Below are 23,107 nucleotides of genomic sequence, written 5' to 3' on the forward strand. Positions count from 1 at the left end.
ACATTAAAGGAATCATCCTGGCATATTGTATGCATAAAATTCTGCTGGAAGTGGGGCACAAACGTTCCAGGGAGCACCAAAGAAGGCTGAATCCCAACATGAAGGAAGTGGTGAAGAAAGAGATTATAAAGTGGTTGGATGTGGGAAGCATTTTCCCCATCTCTGACAGCAACTGGGTTAGCCCGGTGCAATGCATTCCTAAGAAGGGTGGTATGACGGTGGTCATAAATGATAATAATGAGCTGATATCAACAAGAACCATCATAGGATGGAGAATTTGTATAGATTACAGGAAATTAAATCTGGCCACCCGGAAAGACCACTTCCCACTTCCCTTCATTGATCAGATGCTTGACAGACTAGTAGGGAGGCCCCCTTCTGCTTTCTGCATGGGTACTCAGGGTACAATCAAATCTTCATTGCACCAGAGGATAGAGAGAAGACCTCCTTCACATGCCCATATGGAATTTATGCTCTTCGGAGGATGCCCTTTGGCCTATGCAATGCACACGCCACATTCCAAAGGTGCATGATGGCCATATTCACTGACATGGTCGAAGACATAATGGAGATGTTCATGGATGATTTCTCAGTGGTGGGAAATTCATTCGACGAGTGACTTACAAATCTGACCCGAGTGTTGAAAAGATGTATTGAGACTAACCTGGTACTTAATTGGGAAAAGTGCCATTTCATGGTACAAGAGATCATAGTCTTGGGACAGCGGGTATCAAGCAAGGGAATCGAGGTGGATCATGCTAAAGTTGACGTGATAGCAAAGCTGCCACCCCCACATCAGTCAAGGCAATAAAGAGCTTCCTCTGGCATGCCGGTTTCTACTGGAGATTCATAAAAGACTTCTCAAAAATTGCCAACCCTCTCTGTAAGTTGTTAGAAAAAGATAACCCTTTCATGTTTTTTGATGATTGAGGGGTAGCATTCGAGGAGTTGAAAAAGAGGCTAGTCACAACACCCATCATTGTTTCCCCTGACTGGGAGCAACCATTCGAACTCATGTGTGACGCCAATGACTATGAAGTGGGGGCAGTGCTGGGACAGCGAAAAGACAAGCTAATACACCCAATTAACTATGCCAGTAGAACGTTGAGTGGAGCCCAGTTGAACTATACTGTTATTGAAAAGGAGATGCTGGCTGTGGTTTTTTCATTCGACAAGTTCAGATCATACCTGATTCGCTCTAAGGTAATTGTATATACTGACATGCAGCTCTCAAGTACTTGATTGAGAAGAAGGATTCCAAACCATGCCTGATTTGTTAGGTGCTGCTACTGCAAGAGTTCGACTAGGAGATTCATGACCGTAAGGGTATAGAAAACCAAGTCGTTGATCATCTATCACGACTTGAAGAGCTGAAAACTCAGTTGAGGTAAAAGGATATTCTGGAAACCTTTCCAGACGAGCAGCTACTCGCTACAATCCTTGAGGAAGTGCCATGGTATGCAGACTTTGCGAATTACCTGGCAAGCGGTATAGTTCCCTATGACATTTCCTATGTGCAAAAGAAAAAGATTTATCGTGACTGCCACATGTATTACTGGGATGAACCTTATCTGTTTCAAATATGTGTTGACAATAAGATCCGGAGTTGTGTCCCCGAGATAGAACAATCTTCTATTTTTCAGGCATGTCATGCATCGGCGTATGGCTAGCATTTTGGAGGAGTCAGGACGGCAGCAAAAGTGTTAGAAGCCGAGTTTTACTGGCCAACAATGTTTAAGGATGCACATCAATGGGTGACGGGCTGTAATGAATGTTAGCAAACCGGGAACATTTCCCGTTGCCATGAGATGCCCTTGAACCCAATTCAAGAGGTTGAAGTGTTCAATGTATGAGGGATCGACTTCATGGGCCCTTTCGTCTGCTCATTTGGAAATAATTACATACTTGTTGATGTGGATTACGTGTCCAAACGGGTGGAAGCAGCATCACTCCCCACCAATGATGCAAGAGTGGAGGTAGGGTTTTTGAAGAAGAATATATTAAACCGTTTTGGGACCTCGAGAGCTATTATCAGTGACGGAGGCACTCACTTCTGCAATCGAGCCTTCGAGAAATTGCTAGCAAAGTACGATGTGCGCCACAAGGTGGAAACACCATATCATCCTCAGACTAGTGGACAGGTCGAAGTGTCTAATAAAGAGATAAAAAGTGTGCTAACCAAGACTGTGAATGCCACAAGAACCTATTGGGTGAAAAATCTAGATGATGCACTCTGGGCCTACAGAACTGCTTTGAAAACACCAATTAGTATGTCCCCATACAATTTGGTGTTCGGAAAGGCCTGTCACTTGCCAGTAGAACTAGAACATAGAGCTTGGTGGGCAATGAAAAAGCTAAATCTGGACATGGAAGCTGCGAGAACAAATAGAGTCACAGAATTGCATGGGCTAGATGAGTTCCAGTTTCTTGCTTTTGAGAGCACGAGATTCTACAAGGAAAGAATGAAGAGGTTGCACCACAAGAACATTGTTGAGCAAAATTTCAATCCCGGAGACATGGTGTTGCTTTATAACTCAAGATTAAGACTATTTCCTGGTAAACTCAAGTCACAATGGTCTGGACCATTTTGAGTGGTCGAAGTATTCCCTTCAGGTGCCATAGAGATTTCCTTAGAGAAAGACTCTCATACATTTAGAGTCAATGGGCAAAGATTGAAACCATATATGGGAATGGATGAACCAATGGAAGTGTTAGTGATCCATTTGATTGAACTGCAGAGGTCGAGCGAGCCTTAAATGCTCTTATCTACGTCGTACCGCGACGTTAAATCAGGAATTGCATGGGAGGCAACCCATTGAATTTGTTGTAACTGTCGTGCCACGACAATAACCAAGGCGCTGGCTGTGAGGTAACCCAATGCGTAGTGACTTTACTATAGTTAGTATTTTATTAATTTTGATTTTTTTAAGTACTAACCAATGCAGGTGAGCTTGGGCAAGTGATAAGTCCATATCAGACGCGGAAGGAACCGGTAAAAAATGAAAAATTTTGAGCCCAGGAGCGCGCCCGCGCTACAGGCCGCGCATATGGGAAAATATTCTACCTCAGTGTCTCATGTAGTAGCGCGCGACCGCGCTAATGGACGCTCTAGTGACCGCTTATATGGACAAGTACACTGCCTCAACTAGCGCAGCTGCGCTCGAACCGCGCTACGACTGCCCGCTTGACACTTTATTTAACTTAACAATTTTTTTATTTTATTTTTTATTTTGTATGTTTAATTGTTAATTTTTATCTCACCCCCATAACTATTCCCTTTTCTCTTATTCATTCCCCAATGCAGAGAACCCCCCCAACCCTAACTACCTCCTTCTTCAAATTCCCTTCTTCCCCAACTAATCCCCATCCAAATTCCCCAAGGTTCCATCCACGCCCTCCCCTACTCTTCTTCACTTCTCACCATCTTCTTTCACTACAGGAAAGCTTTCTTTTTGCCATTTTTCTTTATATTTGCAGATTTTTGTTTTAATTTGTTTTAATTATGTATTAGCTTTTTCTTTTCTTTTCTTAGTAGTAATCTATAGTGTTTGTGTAGTGTTTGTGGGTGGTGATATTGGTGGAGGTTGTCTCTAAACTTAGTGGGTGAATTTGGGGTAATTTTGGTGGTCATGGGGTTCCAACATGTTTAAATGCCCACAGTGAGTGTAAATGTGTCATTGTGACCAATTGTGCGAGTGAAGTCTGAGTAACCGCAATTGAGTCACATATTTTGTGTTGTGCTAATGCTATTATTCTTCCAGGTACTATGGCTCCATCCAGGAAATGTCGCACCACCGGTGCCTCGTCTAGCGGTCAAGCTGGATCGTCCAGGGCACGCGGGTCAGCTCCTGCTCGTCCCTTTGATAGTAGCAGGTTCGTCTCTGATAAGGCTTAGGACCGCATTGCGAATAAGGCCCCTAAGAAACCGATACCGGAAAGGGGCATATATATAGGGTTGATCCAGCTGGGCTACCCTAACTTGAATAATGAGCTGGTAAGGCGGGGGCTACAAATCTTCCTTGAAGAGCCGGACGAGGGGAATGTGATGGTTGTCTGTGAATTCTACGCCAATGTAAAAGAATATGTGAATGGCATAGTAACAGTGTGCAGAAAGGCGGTGGATGCCTCTGTTGAGCCTATACGGAAGATATACCAGCTGCCCACTCCTGTGGATCCGTATGAAGACTACTATGAGATGTATGGCAGACACACGCAGTGGGAGAGGTTCTTTGCAACAATCTGTGTACCCGACAAGGAAATTATATGGATGAAGTATGGTCAGATGTTTCACTCCGCAGCACTAACCTTTGAAGGTAAGTGCTGGTTATATGTTATCAACAACCGCCTGATCCCGTCTTCCAAAACCATGGAGGTGAATGGTCCTCGAGCGGGTCTGATATGGTGCTTTATGAATGGTCACAACTTTGACGTGGCCAAGCTGATTCATAAGAAGATGTTCACCCATTGTTCAGTAAAAAGGTATGGGTTCTTCTTCCCATCCTTAGTTACTAGACTGTGCCGGGCATTTCGGGTGCCTGAAAATCTGGCTGTGGATGGGATAGTGCTAAAAGACTCCAAGTTTCGAGCAGATAAGATAACTACTAGGAAGGAGTTGGTGGAAGCGGGTGGTGGTGATAGTGGTTAATCTGATGACTTTGAGGAAGAGGAGGCTGAGCAAGAGGATGTGAGGGCAAAGTCACCGGCCCATGAGCAAATTGCAGAGGCTGTAGCACCATCTAGGGCTGCTCGGGTTACCCGGTTCATAGCTTTAGAGAGGGAGGTGTCCATATTGCGTACCTCGGTCGCTGGCTTAGGTATACGTGTTGGCGCGGTGGCTGTCCAATAGGTGAAATCGGAGAAGAAAGTATTGGGCTGGCTGAGAGCTCTAGGTCGTGCTTGCAATCTGAACCCGGATACGGTCTCCGATCAAGAGTGATCACTTCGGGAAGTTCCTTTACCTCACTGTTCTTTATTTTGAATGCCATGAGGACATGTTTTCCTTTTCAGTATGGGGTGGGGGATACTTCAATGTATGTGTGTATATGTAACAACTTGACTATTTGATGTTTTTCTTGATTTTTTTCGGTGGTTTTGAGTAATAGTCAAATTAGGTAAGTTGACTTGTCCCGACGACGAATCTATTTCGACGGGGTTCTTGAGGTCTAAGTCGACGTGAAAATCTGGAAAAAAAACCAGAAATATGTTGGACTCTTCCTGATGATGGATCTTCTAGACAGTTTTCTTGAGGGAAGTAAGTCTAAAGAAAATACCAAAAAGATCTTTTTTTTTGTTTTAGATAGTGTAGTAACTCCCCCTTGATTTTTCTTTGAGCCACTGTTCTTTTCCAAGGGTTTTGCTTGAACCAGGTGTAGTTAGTTTTTGTTTATTTTGTTTATAGCTTTTAGTTAGTACTGATGGTCTATGAGCTAAAATAGAAAGAGAAGCCCTTGGCGTTGATACACCTGAACACAGTAGACACTAGAGTGTGACGCTTACTCTTACTGGTTGATTTTTGTTAGAGTGCCTTATATTGTATGTTTGTAAATGACTTGAGTACTCAAACGAGAGTGTCTTGATAAGCCAATTTGGAGTGAGTCATGTGCCATATGTGTGTGAGTTGTACTGTATTCTATGCTTTGTATTTGATGCCTAAAACTTGCCCTGTGTGTTTGCAAAACAAAATAGTAGCTTTATTCAGTCTTAGAAATGATATATGCATTTCTTTGTTAAGCCAGATATATAATGTAGACCCACCTAAGTGCGGCACATCGTAGTTAACCCCATTGAGCCTATAAGCCTGTTTCTTTGGAAACCACATTACAAACCTTACCCAATTGTTTTAACAGCCCATCTGTTTGAACCCTTTTACCTCCCATGAGCACTTGAATGGTGATGAAATATGCAAAAGTTAAAGTGTGGGGTGGTGGTTTGGTTTTTGACCGGAACCGATGAAATAGAGAAAAAGGTACAATATTTGAAAAAGTAAAAGAATAAGCACCGCTTAAAAAGAAAAAGAAAAAAAAAAGAGAATGAGTAAATGTAGTACTTGATAAGTGGTGACTTGATATAATTGTACCTAATGGAGTTTGGGGTAATATAAATAGAAGTGTGGTGGAATGTCTGGTCTGACATAAGTATGGTATTGAATGCGAATGGTTTTGTATTAAAATGCTTAGGGAGGTTAGTCACTATATCCAAATATATCCTACCCGTCCCTTAGACTACATTACAACCAAATAAAGACCTACTTGATCTTAGACTGGATGGGCTCGATTAGTAGAGTAGTACACTACGGGCAAGCCTATGGTGCATCTATGTGGCATGTGAATGTTCTTTTTGAGAGTGAGTGAATTTTGTCTATCTAAGTTCCTAATTGTTCTTAATATTATTATTTGTGGAACTACACTCTTGTGTGATGTGAGGGCATGTGACTCACGAAGGAAAGGTAAGTCTTGACCTCTGTATAGAGTAATTTGAGTAAGTATGAATATTGAACGGCACGTAAGAGTCGACTCTTGAGGCTAAGGTTGTACACTACTAGGCGTAACTTTGGTGATTTGTTCTTGGTGTGATACGTTAGGGGAAAATCTTAGTGAAGGAACCTTTATAGAGTGTGGTGGATTGCTCGAGGACTAGCAATGATTTATGTGTGGGGTGTTGATATTAGGCTAGATTCATGTAGTTTGGCGACTGTTTATGCCCTAACTTGACTATGCTTCACTGTTCTAGGATGGTTAAATGAAGATAAATTGGCTCTAATTGTGAATTTCATGTTTTGCAGGAGCGAGTTGCATTTATGAGGACTTAGGACAGTGTTTGAAGCTAAATTAAAGCAAGGGAAACCCCTCGGAGCTGAGTACGTGTTAAAGAAGAGAGCAAATAAGTGATAAAATGCTGACCAGCTTAGCGCGGCCATTAGCCCGCCCTTAGCGCAACCGCACTAGCCCAGGAATTCGAGGCAGAATACTATGCTATATGCGCGGCCATTAGCGCCGGCACGAGCGCGGCCACGCTAGTCTAGTTCGGAGCATATAATTTCAGGGGTAAACTTTGAAGTTCTGGGTAATTCCACTTAACCTATAAGAGGTCCAGCTCGCCCAAAAGGAGACTATCAAGGTTTTTACAGCTTAGTTGAAGGCAAGAAGAGCCAAGAGCAAGGAGGATAATTCGACATCGAGTTCTACCTTTCTTCCTTCTGTATTTATCAATTATGATGAATTTTATTGTTGATAGTATGAATACGATTATGAGTAGCTAATTATTTAGTCTAGGGTTTTTATAGAACCTGTTGAAGGATGAACTTTGTGTTATGTTAATATAGTTTGTCCAGTTTAATCTCTATTTGTTCAACTACGTTCTTATTGTAGTTAATTGATAGGATCCTTAATTAGCTGTGCCTATTTAGTATGTATTACTTAGGAGAGAGTGCATATTTAGGTGATTGTTGAACAACACCACTCCCAAAGTATATGAAAAATCAATAACGAGGGTTTAAAGGTGGGATTAGGGATAACGAAACCTTAGGTGCGATCTAAAGTGAGCTGTAATAAAAGCCAGCTAGCGTAACTCGGGAGAGTGCATCTAGTAAATTTTCGTAATTACTCGGGAGAGATTTACGGTAGTAAGAGTGGTTATGATCGATAGAGACGTTTAGGCAAATCTATGTAGAACATAACAGGAAGGGATTTCATCAATAGGGGAAATCACAACCTTAGATCCTTCTCTTATTTGTTTACAATCCATTCATGGTTATCTTTTAGTTTACTTAATTTCATTTAGTTATAGTTAGTAAAAATATCACCAATTATTATTCAAAATATCTGGAAAGTTGATTACAAAGAATTCAGTAGTCTGACAAGAGTAATTGGTAGGTTAATTCCCTGTGGGTTTCGACTCTGGGCTAAATACTCGGATTATATTTGTAACGACCGCTTGTCCTTTTTATAAGGTATAGTTGGGCGTGATTAAAGTCAAGTAAGACATGAAGTAAGAAGGTCACGTAATTCTACATGGAACAATTAATAATATAATTTTCCCTCGAGCATGATTAACCCTGGCACATACATATACACCCATCACCTCATATATGTATCACCCCCGCAGGTAGCAAATAATGGCAATTAGTAGGAAAAATTTCCTCAACAAAGTTAGTCAAGACACTTACCTTAATCAAGCCAAATCAATAAACTAGAAGCGCCATCCCGCTCAAATCATCCTCCAAACGGCTCAAAACTAGCCAAAAGCAACTCAAAATCATCAAACCCAAATGATAAAAGTCGAATCTTTAATAAATACTCAAAGTCAACCAAAAAGTCAAACCCGGGCACGCACCTCAGAATCCGACAAAACTGATAAATTTCGATAGCCCATTCAATTACGAGTCCAATCATACTAGTTCTACCCGAATCTGACTCTGAATCGATGTTCAAAACTCAAAAGTTCACTCTATGTAACTTTGTACAACCCCCCCTCCCCCCCCATCACCACCACCACCACTTTTCTTTTTAAAATTCACAATCTAATTACCAAAAATGAAGATAGATTCACAAAATATAATAAAAATCGAGTAGAGAACACTTACTCCAATCCATATGGTTAAAATCACCTAAACAATTGCCCAAATTCGAGCTCCCCAACTCAAAATATGACCAAATGAACAAACTCTCAATATTAAATATTTTTCCTAGTTGTTCTCGTTTGTTTTGTGTGCCAAATAATCCTAAAACTCACTTTTAATGCCTCCAATAGATTCCTTGTGAAAATTTAATCAAGTTAGGCTTTTAAATCACTCTATTTGACCTTATAATGAAGGAGATATGATATTTTAAAGTTTTAAATTAAGTCGGAAACTTTAAGGGATAAAAATGACATTTCCGTAATTATTTTACACCAGAAAATCAGCAACGAAAGAATTTTCATTTTAGCATCCAAAACTCATTCAGAACCTCTCAGTCACAAACCATATATGCGTTTCAATCATAAAACACGCCACGAGCCTGCTTACGTACTCAGAATACCGAAAAGAGGTTATCTTGACCCGATATTAACCATGGTCAAACTCTAAATCCTTAACTTAACTAATTTCTCAACCAATGATCCAAAACACACCCGAACCCTTCGGGACCCCATTCAATCATACCAAAAAGTCTTAAAATACGATATGAACTTATTTGAAGTTTCAAATAACATCAAACAACATACAATCATGAATCGTACCTCAAATCAAACTTAATGAACTTTTGAACTTTCAACTTCCAAAACTCGTGCCGAACTATACCAAATCAACTCGGAATGACCTCAAATTTTTCACACAAGTTTCAAATGACATAACGAAGTTATTCCAACTCCCGGAAACCATAATTCAAACCTGATATCATCAAAGTCAACTTTCGGTCAAATTTATGAATATTCCAAAACTCCAAATTGCCAACTTTCGCCTATTAACATTAGAACCTTCAGGAAACATCCAAATGCAAATCCGGGTATATGCCCAAGTCCCAAATCACCATATAGACCTAATGAAACCATCAAAACTCCAATCCGGGGTCAAATACATAAAAGTCAAACTTGGTCAACTCTTCTAGCTTAAAGCTTTCTAGTTGAGAATTATTCTTCCAAACCAACTCCAGATTACCTGAAAACCAAAACCGATGATTCACACAAGTCATAATACATCATATGAAACTACTCAAGGCTTCAGACAATTGAATAGAATACAAATGCTCAAAACGACCGGTCGGGTCGTTACATTCTCCCCCATCCTCGAACGTGCCAAGAGTCATTTCAAAGCCATCAAATCACAGTATAAAACCATCATACACATACCCATGGGTGATCCCACGTCACCCCAATCTATATAAGTCTGCTAACTCAACATAACCAAGATTCTTCCTTCAACCTAATCCTGAAAACTTGGAATCTAGTTTCTAACATCCGGAATTCATTAGAAGACCCAATTATCTCATCCATACATTGTGTAAGCCTCAATAAACTATACCAAGCATAACCATAACCCAAGATATAATCACATGATATACCACATAACTCATATACTTACCGCAATAACTTCTGACCACAATAGCTGCCCATAAACAAAGCTGGTAGCGGTAGTAAACCTCATATCAAATAAAAAACCTCATTTGAAACCCTTATACACTACCGATGATGAAACAATAACACGTAGAAACTCATAATCACTCATCAAATCAACAAGACAAGAGACTCACTCATCCGACAAGGACCATTGCCAAATTCTAAGCGAAATATGGTATCATTCTCCCAGACATTCTTCATCCCAATACGATAGTGCAATTCTCATATCCAGAAACCTCATATTCGCCATTCTAAGTAGCCCAACTGACAAGTCACACCAAAGCATATGGATTGTAAGGCCCTGGAATTTTTTTTCTTTTTTTTCAAGTAACTTAAGATTTCGTCGTGCCAAGGTAGGCTAATTATTTTATTTTGTGTGCAAATGAGGATTCATGATATGATGGATATCAATTGGATATGTTAATAAGCGTATAAGTCGTATTAGAAGTGAATTGGGGTCTAAGGAGAGACCTAGTGGACGCGCATATTGTGAAGCTCTCTGCCTTCGTCGTGATACTTTAGCGCGACCAGGTGCGTGATAGCGCTAGTGGAAGGCTTTTAAATACACCTAAGGACCGGAAATAAGAGAATTTGAGACATTTCTCAAGCTTAGGGCTTCCTCTACACCCCTAACTCGACCAAGGCATCCAATTGCACACCTAAGGTGAGATTTTAAGTGTGTTTTCATGGTGATTTCACTTCTCAATCACTAGTTACAACATGATTTTGATTGGATTTCATAGGATTTCTTCAAAAATCTCAAGAACACCCCAAAGTTAATTTTCAAGATTTGGTCTACAAGAGGTAATCTTTTACCCTTAGACTTACATATATGGAGTTATTATGGAAATATGAGTATAAATTAAATGTGGTAACTCATGGGATGGTGATTGGAAGCTATATGTGACTAACCTAGGTTGTGTTGGTGTTGTAAAGATTGTGAGATGGGTTATTGGGGTATGATTCGTGGGTGTAATAGTATTATGTATACATGCATGTACAAGTTAGGTTTGTGGGAAGATTGTTGAACATAAATAAGTAAAGATTGGGTTGGGGAATGAAGAAAACCTTGTAAAAGAGATTTAAAATCAAGATGCTCGACTAGTGATTGATAAAATGCTCAAATGAGCTGAAACCATGAATACCTTCCTAATTTGTGTTCAATTTTGTTATGTCTCAAGTAGATTGGGATTGCTAGAATTTCCAAAACGTCGTAGTAACATAAGGAAAGCTTAAACGAGGTATGTATGGCTAAAACCCTGCCTTTTAGAAATTGAGCTTTCATGGTGCCCGCGTAAATATTATAAGTTCGAAATGTGATTGATGCAGTACTTGCCTTTGGTTATGTTTAGCGAATTAATGTTGTGAAATGTATGTGGTAGGTAATTATTCATATGTTTAATGTGTTATTCTTAGTAAATGAGGATATGTGAAGAATGTGAACTATGTGCTAAAATGCCTAGGTTTAAAGTCTAGTTTAAATTGAAAATGTTATGCCAATACTATGCGAAATCCTATATGTATGAAGATGTTTGAAGTAATCAAACAAATTTGGGAAATAGAGTGTGGCCAATGTACCGAGAACCTGAATTATAATTGTACCTGGGGATGCCTATGACATGAGAAAATATGAAACAGATTATGAAATGAGCCTCGACTTTGCTTTCCATAAATGACTCCAATAATAAAGTGTCTTAAAGGCTTTGTACACAATTTATGTCATAAGTGGTTGTCCGAGATAATGTTTTGCCTTATGAGTACATCTAATGTGATCCGAGTTGTTACATACTTCGATGTTGAAATTTTATATTGTCATGATTGGAAAAGAGTAATTCAAGAACAATTGGTGTAATTGGTTGCTTATGCCTTTGATGTGTGTTTTATTACAGTATGTTGTGTCCCCTCCTTTTTGGAAGAATCCGTTGTGTTTAAAGTTTCAGTGTTAATAAACTTGAGGTGTATGATTTCTTAAATATTGTATATGCCCATGATTCATGATTCCTGTTATGTGTACTTGACATCTTGAATTGAATGGCTTGTTGTTGAAATTGATATTGATGTGAAATATGTGGAAATAATGTGAAATGTGGGAGAGAAGAGATTGAGTTATGAAATGTGGCCTAGTGTCAAGTATGATGTGATAATTGTGGCCCCAGGTACCTATGAATTGATATATGTGAAATAAAGATCGAAATAAGATAATTAATGAGAAAGGAACAATGTCTTGGTAAGACGGCCTAGCCGATCGGGCCGTGATCGGACACCATGCCGCACACATGGCGGTATTGTGCTGATATTGAACTCCGAAAATTGAGAATGAGATTGTGATTGAGGTACATGTCTCAAATGAGTGCGACCTAGCCGATCAGGTCGTGATCGGACTCCGCTCAAGAAAGTGATGGTATTATGAATGATGATGAACAATATCAAGTGGCCCGAACTAATGTCATGGAAATTATGTGAAAGATTACATGGTTCGTTTGTTTGATGATGTGGTTATTGTTAAAGCTCTTAATTGACCTTTATGATTTCCTTATTCTTGTTTGTTAGTCCTTTCTAATGAGAAGGTGTTTATGATTTCTTGTTCTGGTATGATAGTTCTTTCTAACTAGATGGTGTTTAGTTATACATACTAGTGCTATTCGATGGCACTAACGTCCCTTTTGCCGGGGGCGTTGTATCGTTTTATGATACAGGTAATTCCACAACGAGGAGCATCGTCCAGTGATAGCAGTACCCTCTTCCCAGCAATCTTGGTGAGCCCCACTTCATTTCGGGGTCCTGATTCATCTGTTTATCATGTACTTTGTATTTGAGGTATAGCCGGAGCCTTGTTACCGGCATTTCCATATTACATTACTCTTCAGTTATGTTTAGAGGCTCCGTAGACAGGTTGTGGGTAGTGTCGGCTATTGGATTTAAAATAGAAATATTGATGTTTGGCAAAGATTTATAAAACTTGTAATACTTTGATAATTATGACTTAAGTTGCTAATGGAAATGAAATGGAAAGTTGTTAATGAAATACTTACTAATTCTGAACAATGCAGTCCATCTCCTATTTAATCATGAGTTGGCTTGGGTAGAATGAAATCTAACAGGCTTGCTCAGTCGGGTTTACTCGGTTAAGCGCCGGTCGCGCTCTTCGAATTTTGGGGCGTGACAAACTTGGTATCAGAGCCTAAGGTTTTAAAGTGTCCTAGGATGTCACGGAGCCGTGTCGAGTAGAGTCTTTCTTATCGGTGTGTTGTCGACCCCATCTATAAGTTGGAGGCTACACGGACATTTAGGAATGTTACCCTTCTTCAACACTTCAGATCGTCCGATAAAGCTTGATTATGAGATTATTTTCTAACTCGTGCATTGAGATTCAAGATAAGTTCAAACGCTCTTTTGTCTGCTTCAAGTAATGTTGTCGTATGGCATGACCAATGGGCAAAGGCCTGAATATTAAGGAGATGGCATATGTATCATGTTGAACGAATGGTACGAATATATGAGGTACGTACATAGTACCATAAGCATACTTTATTAGAGGAAGTGTTAAAAAAATGATTGTGACCTCCAAAGAAACATTGAATTGATAAGTGATATGTAAGCTTGAATAGCGCATGTGGATAGTGTGAGAAGTATGTAAATGATCCTAAGGTGTGAAAGAAAATTGGTTATATAAGCACGTGATATATGGGAGACATGACTAGGAGATTAATGATGAGAGTGCAAGTCTCTCCTAGGAGACAAGAAGTTATGAAATGAGAGTCAATTAAACCCATAATGAGAAGACCTATGTATTACGAACATTATAAAAATCCAGAAGTGTACAAAGTGATATTACACTCCTAAAGGATATTGATATGAGGAATTGGAATCCCAAGCCCGTGCGGCTGAATAAGAGCAGAGAACTTATGAGGTTAATACCATTGTGACTTCAATGTCCCTAATAGTTGAACATATATGTGAGGGAAAGAGAAATGAGACATATGTCCATGAAGTTGCTAAATTCAAGACTTGTGTCAAAATCCGGGACAGTCGCCCTAAGTGGGGGAGGAAGGGCAATAGTAAGGCCACTTAAATGCAGTGAAACAAGAGTAAGACCATGTAGATATGATGTTTGAATATTTTGTTGAAGACATGCGTAGTCTAGAAAAGCGATAATGGATGACGTGATTATCTGAAAGGATATTCTAATGATAGACCGCTAGTACCCCCAAGAAGGTGGAAGGTTAAGGAAGGTAAATTCTCCATACAGGGCAATGTGAATGATAAGTCCAATGATCCTAGAAGTTAAGAGTATGTTTGTAGAGGGATTTTATATTTGTTAGAGGGTCAGGAACAATGGAACCTAAGTAAGTACTATAAGTCAAAGGTGAAAGGTTGCGAGTTTTTAGAATGGGTTAGTCATAGATCTGTGATTTAATCGAAGTACCAAGGCGTTAAGAAAATTGGAACGAGTGGGAGAGATAAATGTGAGGCTATAATGACCCAAGATGATATTTGGACTTGATGGAGAGCCTCTAAAGAATATTACAAGCAAAGAAGTGTTAAGTGATATGACGATGAACACACTTTCCCACGGATATCCTAAGGAGAGTTAAGAGGTGAGCGGAATGAAATAACTAAGGGAAAAGACCTCATAACATAAGGAAGAGTGTATGGCTATTCACTAGCTAGGAAGAACGAGGTGAGAGGAAATGGGAAGAAAACCTATAAATTGAGATGTCCATGGTTATCGCAAAATAGTTCATATCATAATGGTGGACTCCCCTGGAGCACAAATGTTAATAGAAGGTATAAAGGACTAACCGTAATGCTACCGACTTGGGTGACACTGAATGGTAACTAAAGAAGCTAGAGATAGATCATGTCTATATATAATGGAAAGTGAGACTAATAGTGGTGAAGTTGTGGTATGATAAACTCACTAAACTAGGCACAATGATATTACAAGTTCACGGGAGGTAGAAAAGTGTGTGGCACAATAATGCTATCAATTATACAATATGAGCAAAATAGAATGGGAATGAATATTCCAGTTAAAAAGAAAAGATGGTACCGACATATTGTTCGGGCCAGTGGAGCTTTCTGAATTGAATATGTATGAAGGGTAGTTTAGCTCACTTGGAGATATGTCAAAGGTCATTGGCCATGGAGGTTCACCAGTGGCTAGTTTGAGAGTTTGTCTTGTAAAGTCTAGTGAAGGTAGGGAAATTGTCCAAAATAGGGCTGAATCGTCGCTTGTGGTGGAGCAGTATGCTCAACTGTATATCAAAGAAATAGACAGGTTGCATGGCACTCTAACCTAAATCATTTCCGATCGAGGGGCTCAATTCACGACAAACCTTTGGAAGAAATTTAAGCAAGATTTGGGTACTCAAGTAAATCTTAGTACAACCCTTCATCCACAAACTGATGGGCAGGTAGAGTGGACCATTCAGACGCTTGAGGATATGTTGTGTGCTTGTGTTATGATTTCAAAGGTAGTAGGGACGATCATTTAGCCATCATAGAGTTTGCTTACAACAACAGCTTCCATGTTAGTATTCAGATGGTACTATTTTGAGTATTATATGGTAGGAGATGTAGATCTTCCATTGAGTGGTTCGAGGTTGGAGAAGCTGAATTGATAGGGCCAGACCTTGTGCATCTGGCTATGGAGAAGGTTACGGTCATTAAGGAGCGGTTGAAAACTGCTCAGAGTCGCCAAAAGTCCGATTCAGATGTTCGTCGAAGAGATTTGGAATTCAAGGAAGACGATTGTGTATTCTTGAAGGTTTTCCCCATCAAGGGTATTATGCATTTTGGAAAGAAAGGAAAGTTAAGTCCAAGATATGTCGGGCCGTATAGAATCATTCAAAAGATTAGTCAGGTGGCGTACAAGCTTGAGCTACCACCTGATATGTTATTAGTACCGCCGGTGTTCCATGTGTCCATGTTGAAGAAGGTAGTTGGAGATTCATCCGCTATTGTGCCAGTTGAAACTATCGAGGTTAGTGAAGAGATGTTATGTGAAGAAATCCCATTTGCCATTCTTGATAGGCAAGTCCGAAAATTGAGGAACAAGGAAATTGCTTCAGTTAAAGTTTTGTGGCGAAGTCAACAAGTCGAGGGAGCCACGAGGGAAGCAGAAAAAGAAATGAAAGAGAAATATCCCCATCTGTTCGAACAAGACTAGTAGTGATCGTGCGAACTATTGTCTTTAAGAAATTTGAGGTAGTGTGCAGATTTGTGCAAAGGCACCCCATTTTTCCCGAATTTCCTTATTGTTGTAACTTCTTAATGTGTGCCAAATTTGAAATGTTGATGCTATTATTGTAATGTGCAACCCTTGAGGTAAATGAAAAAAAAATATGAAACCTATGTGGTAGGTAAATGATTAATTGAAGCGCTTTTTTGACATGTTAAAGTGATTGAATTGTATGGGGCTCGTTGAAGTGATCCAGTTATGTGCAAGTAAATGACATTGGTTGAACCAGGTGCAATTTGTGGTATAAAGAGAATGATCTAAGTGTAAGTTGTTTAAAGTGTATGAATACGTATAAGTTGTTGAGGTAATGAATTCTATACCAGTTGTAGGGATGACAGAAACTGTGTGATGGTACTTGGAAATATGTTTCGGGGGCTCTCTGACAGGTAGACAAGACTAATTACAAAGGAAACTCTGGCGAAATTTTCGGAAATTTAGGGAGTTAGCCAAATTTGGGGCTGTTGATATATTTATTGATGTGAACAAGCTAAAGTTACATAAGGATGGCTAATGAATGAACCTCGATCCTCATTCGAGGACGAATGACCCTAAGGGGGGAGAATGTAAGGCCCTGGAATTTTTTTTTTCTTTTTTTTCAAGTAACTTAAGATTTCGTCGTGCCAAGGTAGGCTAATTATTTTATTTTGTGTGCAAATTAGGATTCATAATATGATGAATATCAATTGGATATGGTAATAAGAGTATAAGTCATATTAGAAGTGAATTGGGGTCTAAGGAGAGACCTAAGTCTAAGCCAAGTTGGAAAATTTCATATTAGACGAAAGTTGTAAATGAGTGCGCACAAGACCTCCCTTTGAACGATCATATCTCCCGTTATATAAGGAGTTGTGTGATGCATAACCTATCAAATTAAAGCCCTTTGAGTCTAGTTTCCAACGCAACAAACCGTTCGTCATTTGGAGGTGTATACAGAAAGTTATGACCATTTTATTGAGCCTGCGTCACAAGCGCGCCCAGGTGCGCGATCGCGCTAGTGGACACGCATATTGCGAAGATCTCTGCCTTCGTCGCGCTACTTTAGCGCGACCAGGTGCATGATCGCTCTAGTGGAAGGCTTTTAAATACACCTAAGGACCGGAAATAAGAGAATTTGAGACATTTCTCAAGCTTAGGGCTTCCTCTACACCCCTAACTCGACCAAGGCATCCAATTGCACACTTAAGGTGAGATTTTAAATGTGTTTTCATGGTGATTTCACTTCTCAATCACTAGTTACAACATGATTTTGATTGGATTTCATAGGATTTCTTCAAAAATCTCAAGAACACCCCAAAGTTGTTTTTCAAGATTTGGTCTACAAGAGGTAATCTTTTACCCTTAGACTTAAATATATGGAGTTATTATGGAAATATGAGTATAAATTAAGTGTAGTAACTCATGGGATGGTGATTGGAAGCTATAGGTGCCTAACTAGGTTGTGTTGGTGTTGTAGAGATTGTGAGATGGGTTATTGGGGTATGATTCTTGGGTGTAATAGTATTATGTATACATGCATGCACAAGTTAGGTTTGTGGGAAGATTGTTGAATATAAATAAGTAAAGATTGGGTTGGGGAATGAAGAAAACCTTGTAAAAGAGATTTAAAATCAAGATGCTCAACTAGTGTTTGATAAAATGCTCAAATGAGCTGAAATTATGAATACATTCCTAATTTGTGTTCAATTTTGTTATGTCTCAAGTAGATTGGGATTGCTAGAATTTCCGAAACGGCGTAGTAACTTAAGAAAAGCTTAAACGAGGTATATATGGCTAAAACCCCGCCTTTTAGAAATTGAGCTTTCATGGTGCCCGCGTAAATATTGTAAGTTCGAAACGTGATTGATGCAGTACTTGCTTTTGGTTATGTTTAGCGAATTAATGCTGTGAAAATGTATGTGGTAGGCACTTATTCATATGTTTAATATGTTATTCTTAGTAAATGAGGATATGTGAAGAATGTGAACTATGTGCTAAAATGCCTAGGTTTAAAGTCTAGTTTAAATTGAAAATGTTATGCCAATACTATGCGAAATCCTATATGTATGAAGATGTTTGAAGTAATCAAACAAATTTGGGAAATAGAGTGTGACCAATGTACCGAGAACCTGAATTATAATTGTACCTGGTGATGCCTATGACATGAGAAGCACGGGTCATAACCTGGTGATGCCTATGACATGAGAAGCACGGGTCAACACATGATCCTATATGAGTAATGACATTAATTAGGAAAAAAGAACACAATTTCACCTAACTAGCATGGTAGAAGGCATAGATGTAGATACAACAAATAAAAAGGGAAAACATGATCTTTATAAGCTAAAAAGTAGAGGCATGAATGACTATAATGGCAGAAGGCTTATACTAAAGTGAAACAAAATAGAAATGACATGGATGTGGATATAACAGCAGGAAGGAAGATATGATATTTGCAATTAAACAAATAGAAGGCATGAACAACACAATAATCGAGATAGAGGACAAAAATAGAACAACAATGACATGTCACGTAGACAACACAATGAATGTACACATATGGAAAAGATATCACAACATAAGGCATGTCCCTCGTCCTTGGCTGCACGGAAACACCCTTTGTGCCATGAACCCATGATAATATAAAAACATGGTAATATAAATGAAATGAAACGGCATCACCCTTCGTGCTTTTACTCTCAAATGAAATGGTACGGCATCACCCTTCGTGCTTTACAATTTTCTTCACATGATAAAATATATGAAATCGCACGGCATCACCCTTCATGCTTTACACTCTCTCTCACATGATAACATATATGCAATGGCACAATATCATCCTTTGTGCTTTACATTCTTCCTCACCAAGCATATGTATATCAATGACAAGCAAGGTGGGAAGCATAAATAATATCAAGGAGAGTGGTTAAACGAATATTCCAAATGAACCTCAATCATAACTTCCAAGCCAACAATAGATCAATAAACCCTCAAAAACCTTATTGTTCAAGTATTTCAACAAATCTCAAAAATGATCTACAACTCAAGTATAGAATCTAATATCTCAAGAATAACAGTCGTAGCAATGTATTAGTGATTAAGCATAATGATGACCGAACTAGACACATCAATATTTCTCAAAATTCTGTCAAATTTTAATCAAGTTATAATAAACTAGATCTTGGTTTCTAACATTTAATTCCATATTCTTACTAATCTAGAAGTCAAGTAAGACATGAAGCAAGAAGGTCACGTAGTTCTACAAGGCGTAATTTATAGTATAATTTACCCCCGAGCATGATTAACCGTGGCACATGCATATACGCCCATCACCTCATATATGTATTACCCTTGCATGTAGAAAATAATGGCAATTAATAGGAAAAATTCTCTCAACAAAGTTAGGTAAGACACTTACCTCAATCAAGCTAAATCGATAAACTAGAAGCATCATCCTGCTCAAATCATCCTCTGAACGGCTCGAAACTAGCCAAAAGCAACTCAAAATCATCAAATAATTCTATAAGAAGCAAACCCAAATGATAAAAGTCGAATCTTTAATCAAATACTCAAAGTCAGCCAAACAAACCCGGGACCGCACCTCAGAACTCGACAAAACTCATAAATTCTGACAATCCATTCAATTATGAATCCAACCATACTAGTTTTACCCAAATACAACTTCGAAATGATGTTCAAAACTCAATTCACTCTATACAACTTTGTACAAAACCTCCCAATTTTCTTTATAAAATTCACCATCCAATTACCAAAAACAAAGATAGATTCACAAAATATAACCAAAACCGAATAGAGAACACTTACCCCAATCCATATGGTAAAAATCTTCTAAAAAATCATCCAAATCCGAGCTCCCCAACTCAAAATATGACCAAATGAACAAACCCTCGATATTAAATTTTTTACCCAGCTGTTATACCTCGTTTCATATTCCAAATGAACTCGAAACTCACTTTTGATGCCTCCAATGGATTTCTTGTGAAATATTTAGTAAAATTAGACTTTTGTATCACTCCATTTGACCTTATAATGAAGGAGATATGATGTTTTAAAGTTTTATATGAAGTCTGAAAATTTAAGGGATAAAAACGATATTTTCGTAATTATTTTACACTAGAAAATCAGCAACGAAAGAATTTTCGTTTTAGCACCCAAAAATCATTCGGAACCTCCCGGGCACAAACCATATATGAGTTTCAATCATAAAATATGCTAAGAACCTGATCGCGCACTCAATACACCGAAAAGAGGTCATCTTGACCAGATATTGACCGTGGTCAAACTCCAAATCCTTAACTAGTTTCTCAACCAATGATCCAAAACACACCCGAGTCCATCGGGACCCCATTTAATCATACCAACAAGTCTTAAAACACGATACAAACTTATTTTAAGCTTTAAATCACCTCAAACAACATAAAAACTATGAATCGTACCTCAAATCAAACTTAATGAACTTTTGAACTTTCAACTTCCAGAACTCTTGTTGAGCCATATCAAATCAACTCGGAATGACCTTAAATTTTGCACATAAGTTTCAAATGACATAACAAAGCTATTCCAACATCCGAAACAAAAATCCAAATCCGATATCACCAAAGTCAACTTCCGGTCAAATTTATGAACATTCCAAAACCCCAAATTGCCAACTTTCGCCAATTAACGCTAGAACCTTTAAAAAGATCCAAATGCAAATCTGTGCATATGCCCAAGTCCCAAATCACCATCTAGACCTAACGAAATCATCAAAATACTGATACAGGGTAAAATACACAAAAGTCAAACTTGGTCAACATAAATGTTTACCTTGAAAATGGTAATAGATTTGATTTTGTGGTTCTAAAAATACGTGATCTATTTTTATGCTAGTTGTTTAGGCAATAGATGCTAAGTAAGAGATTAGAAAATGAGATAAGAGCTTGTAGATAGTATAATGACCAAACCAAATGGCTGGAGATCGGGGCCTCGAGCTGGTGTATACGGGCATCGAGGTCGAATCAGACGCTCGGTCGAGGGAAGTCGATGGAGGATTAACAGTTGTGATAGCTTTGATTGAAGCCTTTTATGACTAACAATGAGCAATAAATGAAGAACAATATATAGAACACAATGAATATAAGCAATAAATGTAAGTAATTAGATCAAAAGAATATGTTAGAGAGCAGAGAGAATGTTCTTGTGTATTTAATATTAAGCAACAGATGTTTACAAAGTGACAAGGATCCCCTCTATATAGGAGGGAAAATCCCAACATAGTACAAATACATTAATTACAAAGATATCGGCTATTACAACCAGTTAATACCATGATGCAGACTAGCCTGACAGACTTTGTCGGCTCTAGTAAGAAGGGGAGGGGGGGAGGGGCTACTAGCCCTCTCTCGTTGTTGTTCCCGGACCACCCATCTCTTCCTTTTCCTTCGCCCGGCCCGTTGAGATCAGATTTCTACAACGAAGTGAAGTGATAGGAACTTTCCACTTTTTCACCATAACCGCTGATCTATAATGCCCCGAGGTCGGGCGTCGATAGCCCCTCGGGAGTGAATCTCGACCATAGCCTCGAGCCTTTAAAAGCGAGCTTACGAGGCATCTTAATGATGGAAAATTGGACCCTCCGATTTTACCGTATACATCTATATAACTGACTGTGCATTTAATACTGAAGAATATTCCTCATTGAATACACTCAGGTGGCATACATTCGTTTGTCTTCATTAGCAACATTCCCTTCAGAGTCTTTTCGGTGCCAATCGAAGCTGTTGTTCCCGATCTTGGTTTCTGCTTGCCTTGCTTTCCGTCTGTCACTGATTCCATGTGTCGCTCTATTATTCGAGTATTTAATACGAACAGATTTTACCCTGTACAATAATAATCTTACCAGATGAAGGATAGAGTACAAGAACAATAATTTGATGACGTTTCTGAGTATTAAAAATAAAAATAATGTTTCAATATTTATAATTGATGTTTGTGATAAAGCAAGAGTTGAAATACTCGTAAACAGAAATGACTTTGGCTCACAATTGAGGAAGTCATTTTTCCTTGAAAAGTATATTCTGGTAACCAATTTCTATAAAAAAAGTATTCGTACATGATGTTTTTTTTTTTGGGGTGGGGGGGTGGGGGGGGGGGGGACGCAGAAGAATCTCTCCAGTCAAGCCAAATACAGAAGCAGGCAGCAGCTACCATTGTTTTACATCACTCAGAACATTTTAATGTAACTTATTGTTATATGAGGAATTCTAAAATAGTCATATATTTTGGGGCAAATAGTTCAGTTTTTCTTCTTCTTCTTTTTTTTTGGGGGTAGGGGGTGGGCGAGAGGGGAGGGTGAGGTGGAAGGGAAGGAGTTACTGTGGTTCGAGGTGGCGAAGAGTAAAGCAGGGGTGGAGCTAGAAATCCAGCTATGGGTTTGGTCAAATGCAGTAATTTTTGCTCAAATAATATATTTAATTAATAAATATATTAAATCTACAATTCAGTTATGAACTGATGAAGTCATCGTTCAAAATTCATAACCCATAAAGTTAAAATCTTAACTCCGCCATCAAGAGTGGAGAGACCTATTGAATATCGAATACTTAAAGTAATAACTCTATTAATGATTTACAAATGGTGAGGGAAACAAAGTTCAGGTTAAGCACAAAAGGAGGTGAAAAGAAGGGCAATTATTTCAATATTTTCAATGACTCATGTCACTTGGTGGAGTCCAATAAATAATTGTGTTAATGAAGACTGATTTAGGTATACTCACAAAGCTCGATTAACTAATAA

The sequence above is a fragment of the Nicotiana tabacum genome, chromosome 1, assembly GCF_000715075.1.
Source record: "Nicotiana tabacum cultivar K326 chromosome 1, ASM71507v2, whole genome shotgun sequence".
NCBI classification, from domain to species: domain Eukaryota; kingdom Viridiplantae; phylum Streptophyta; class Magnoliopsida; order Solanales; family Solanaceae; genus Nicotiana; species Nicotiana tabacum.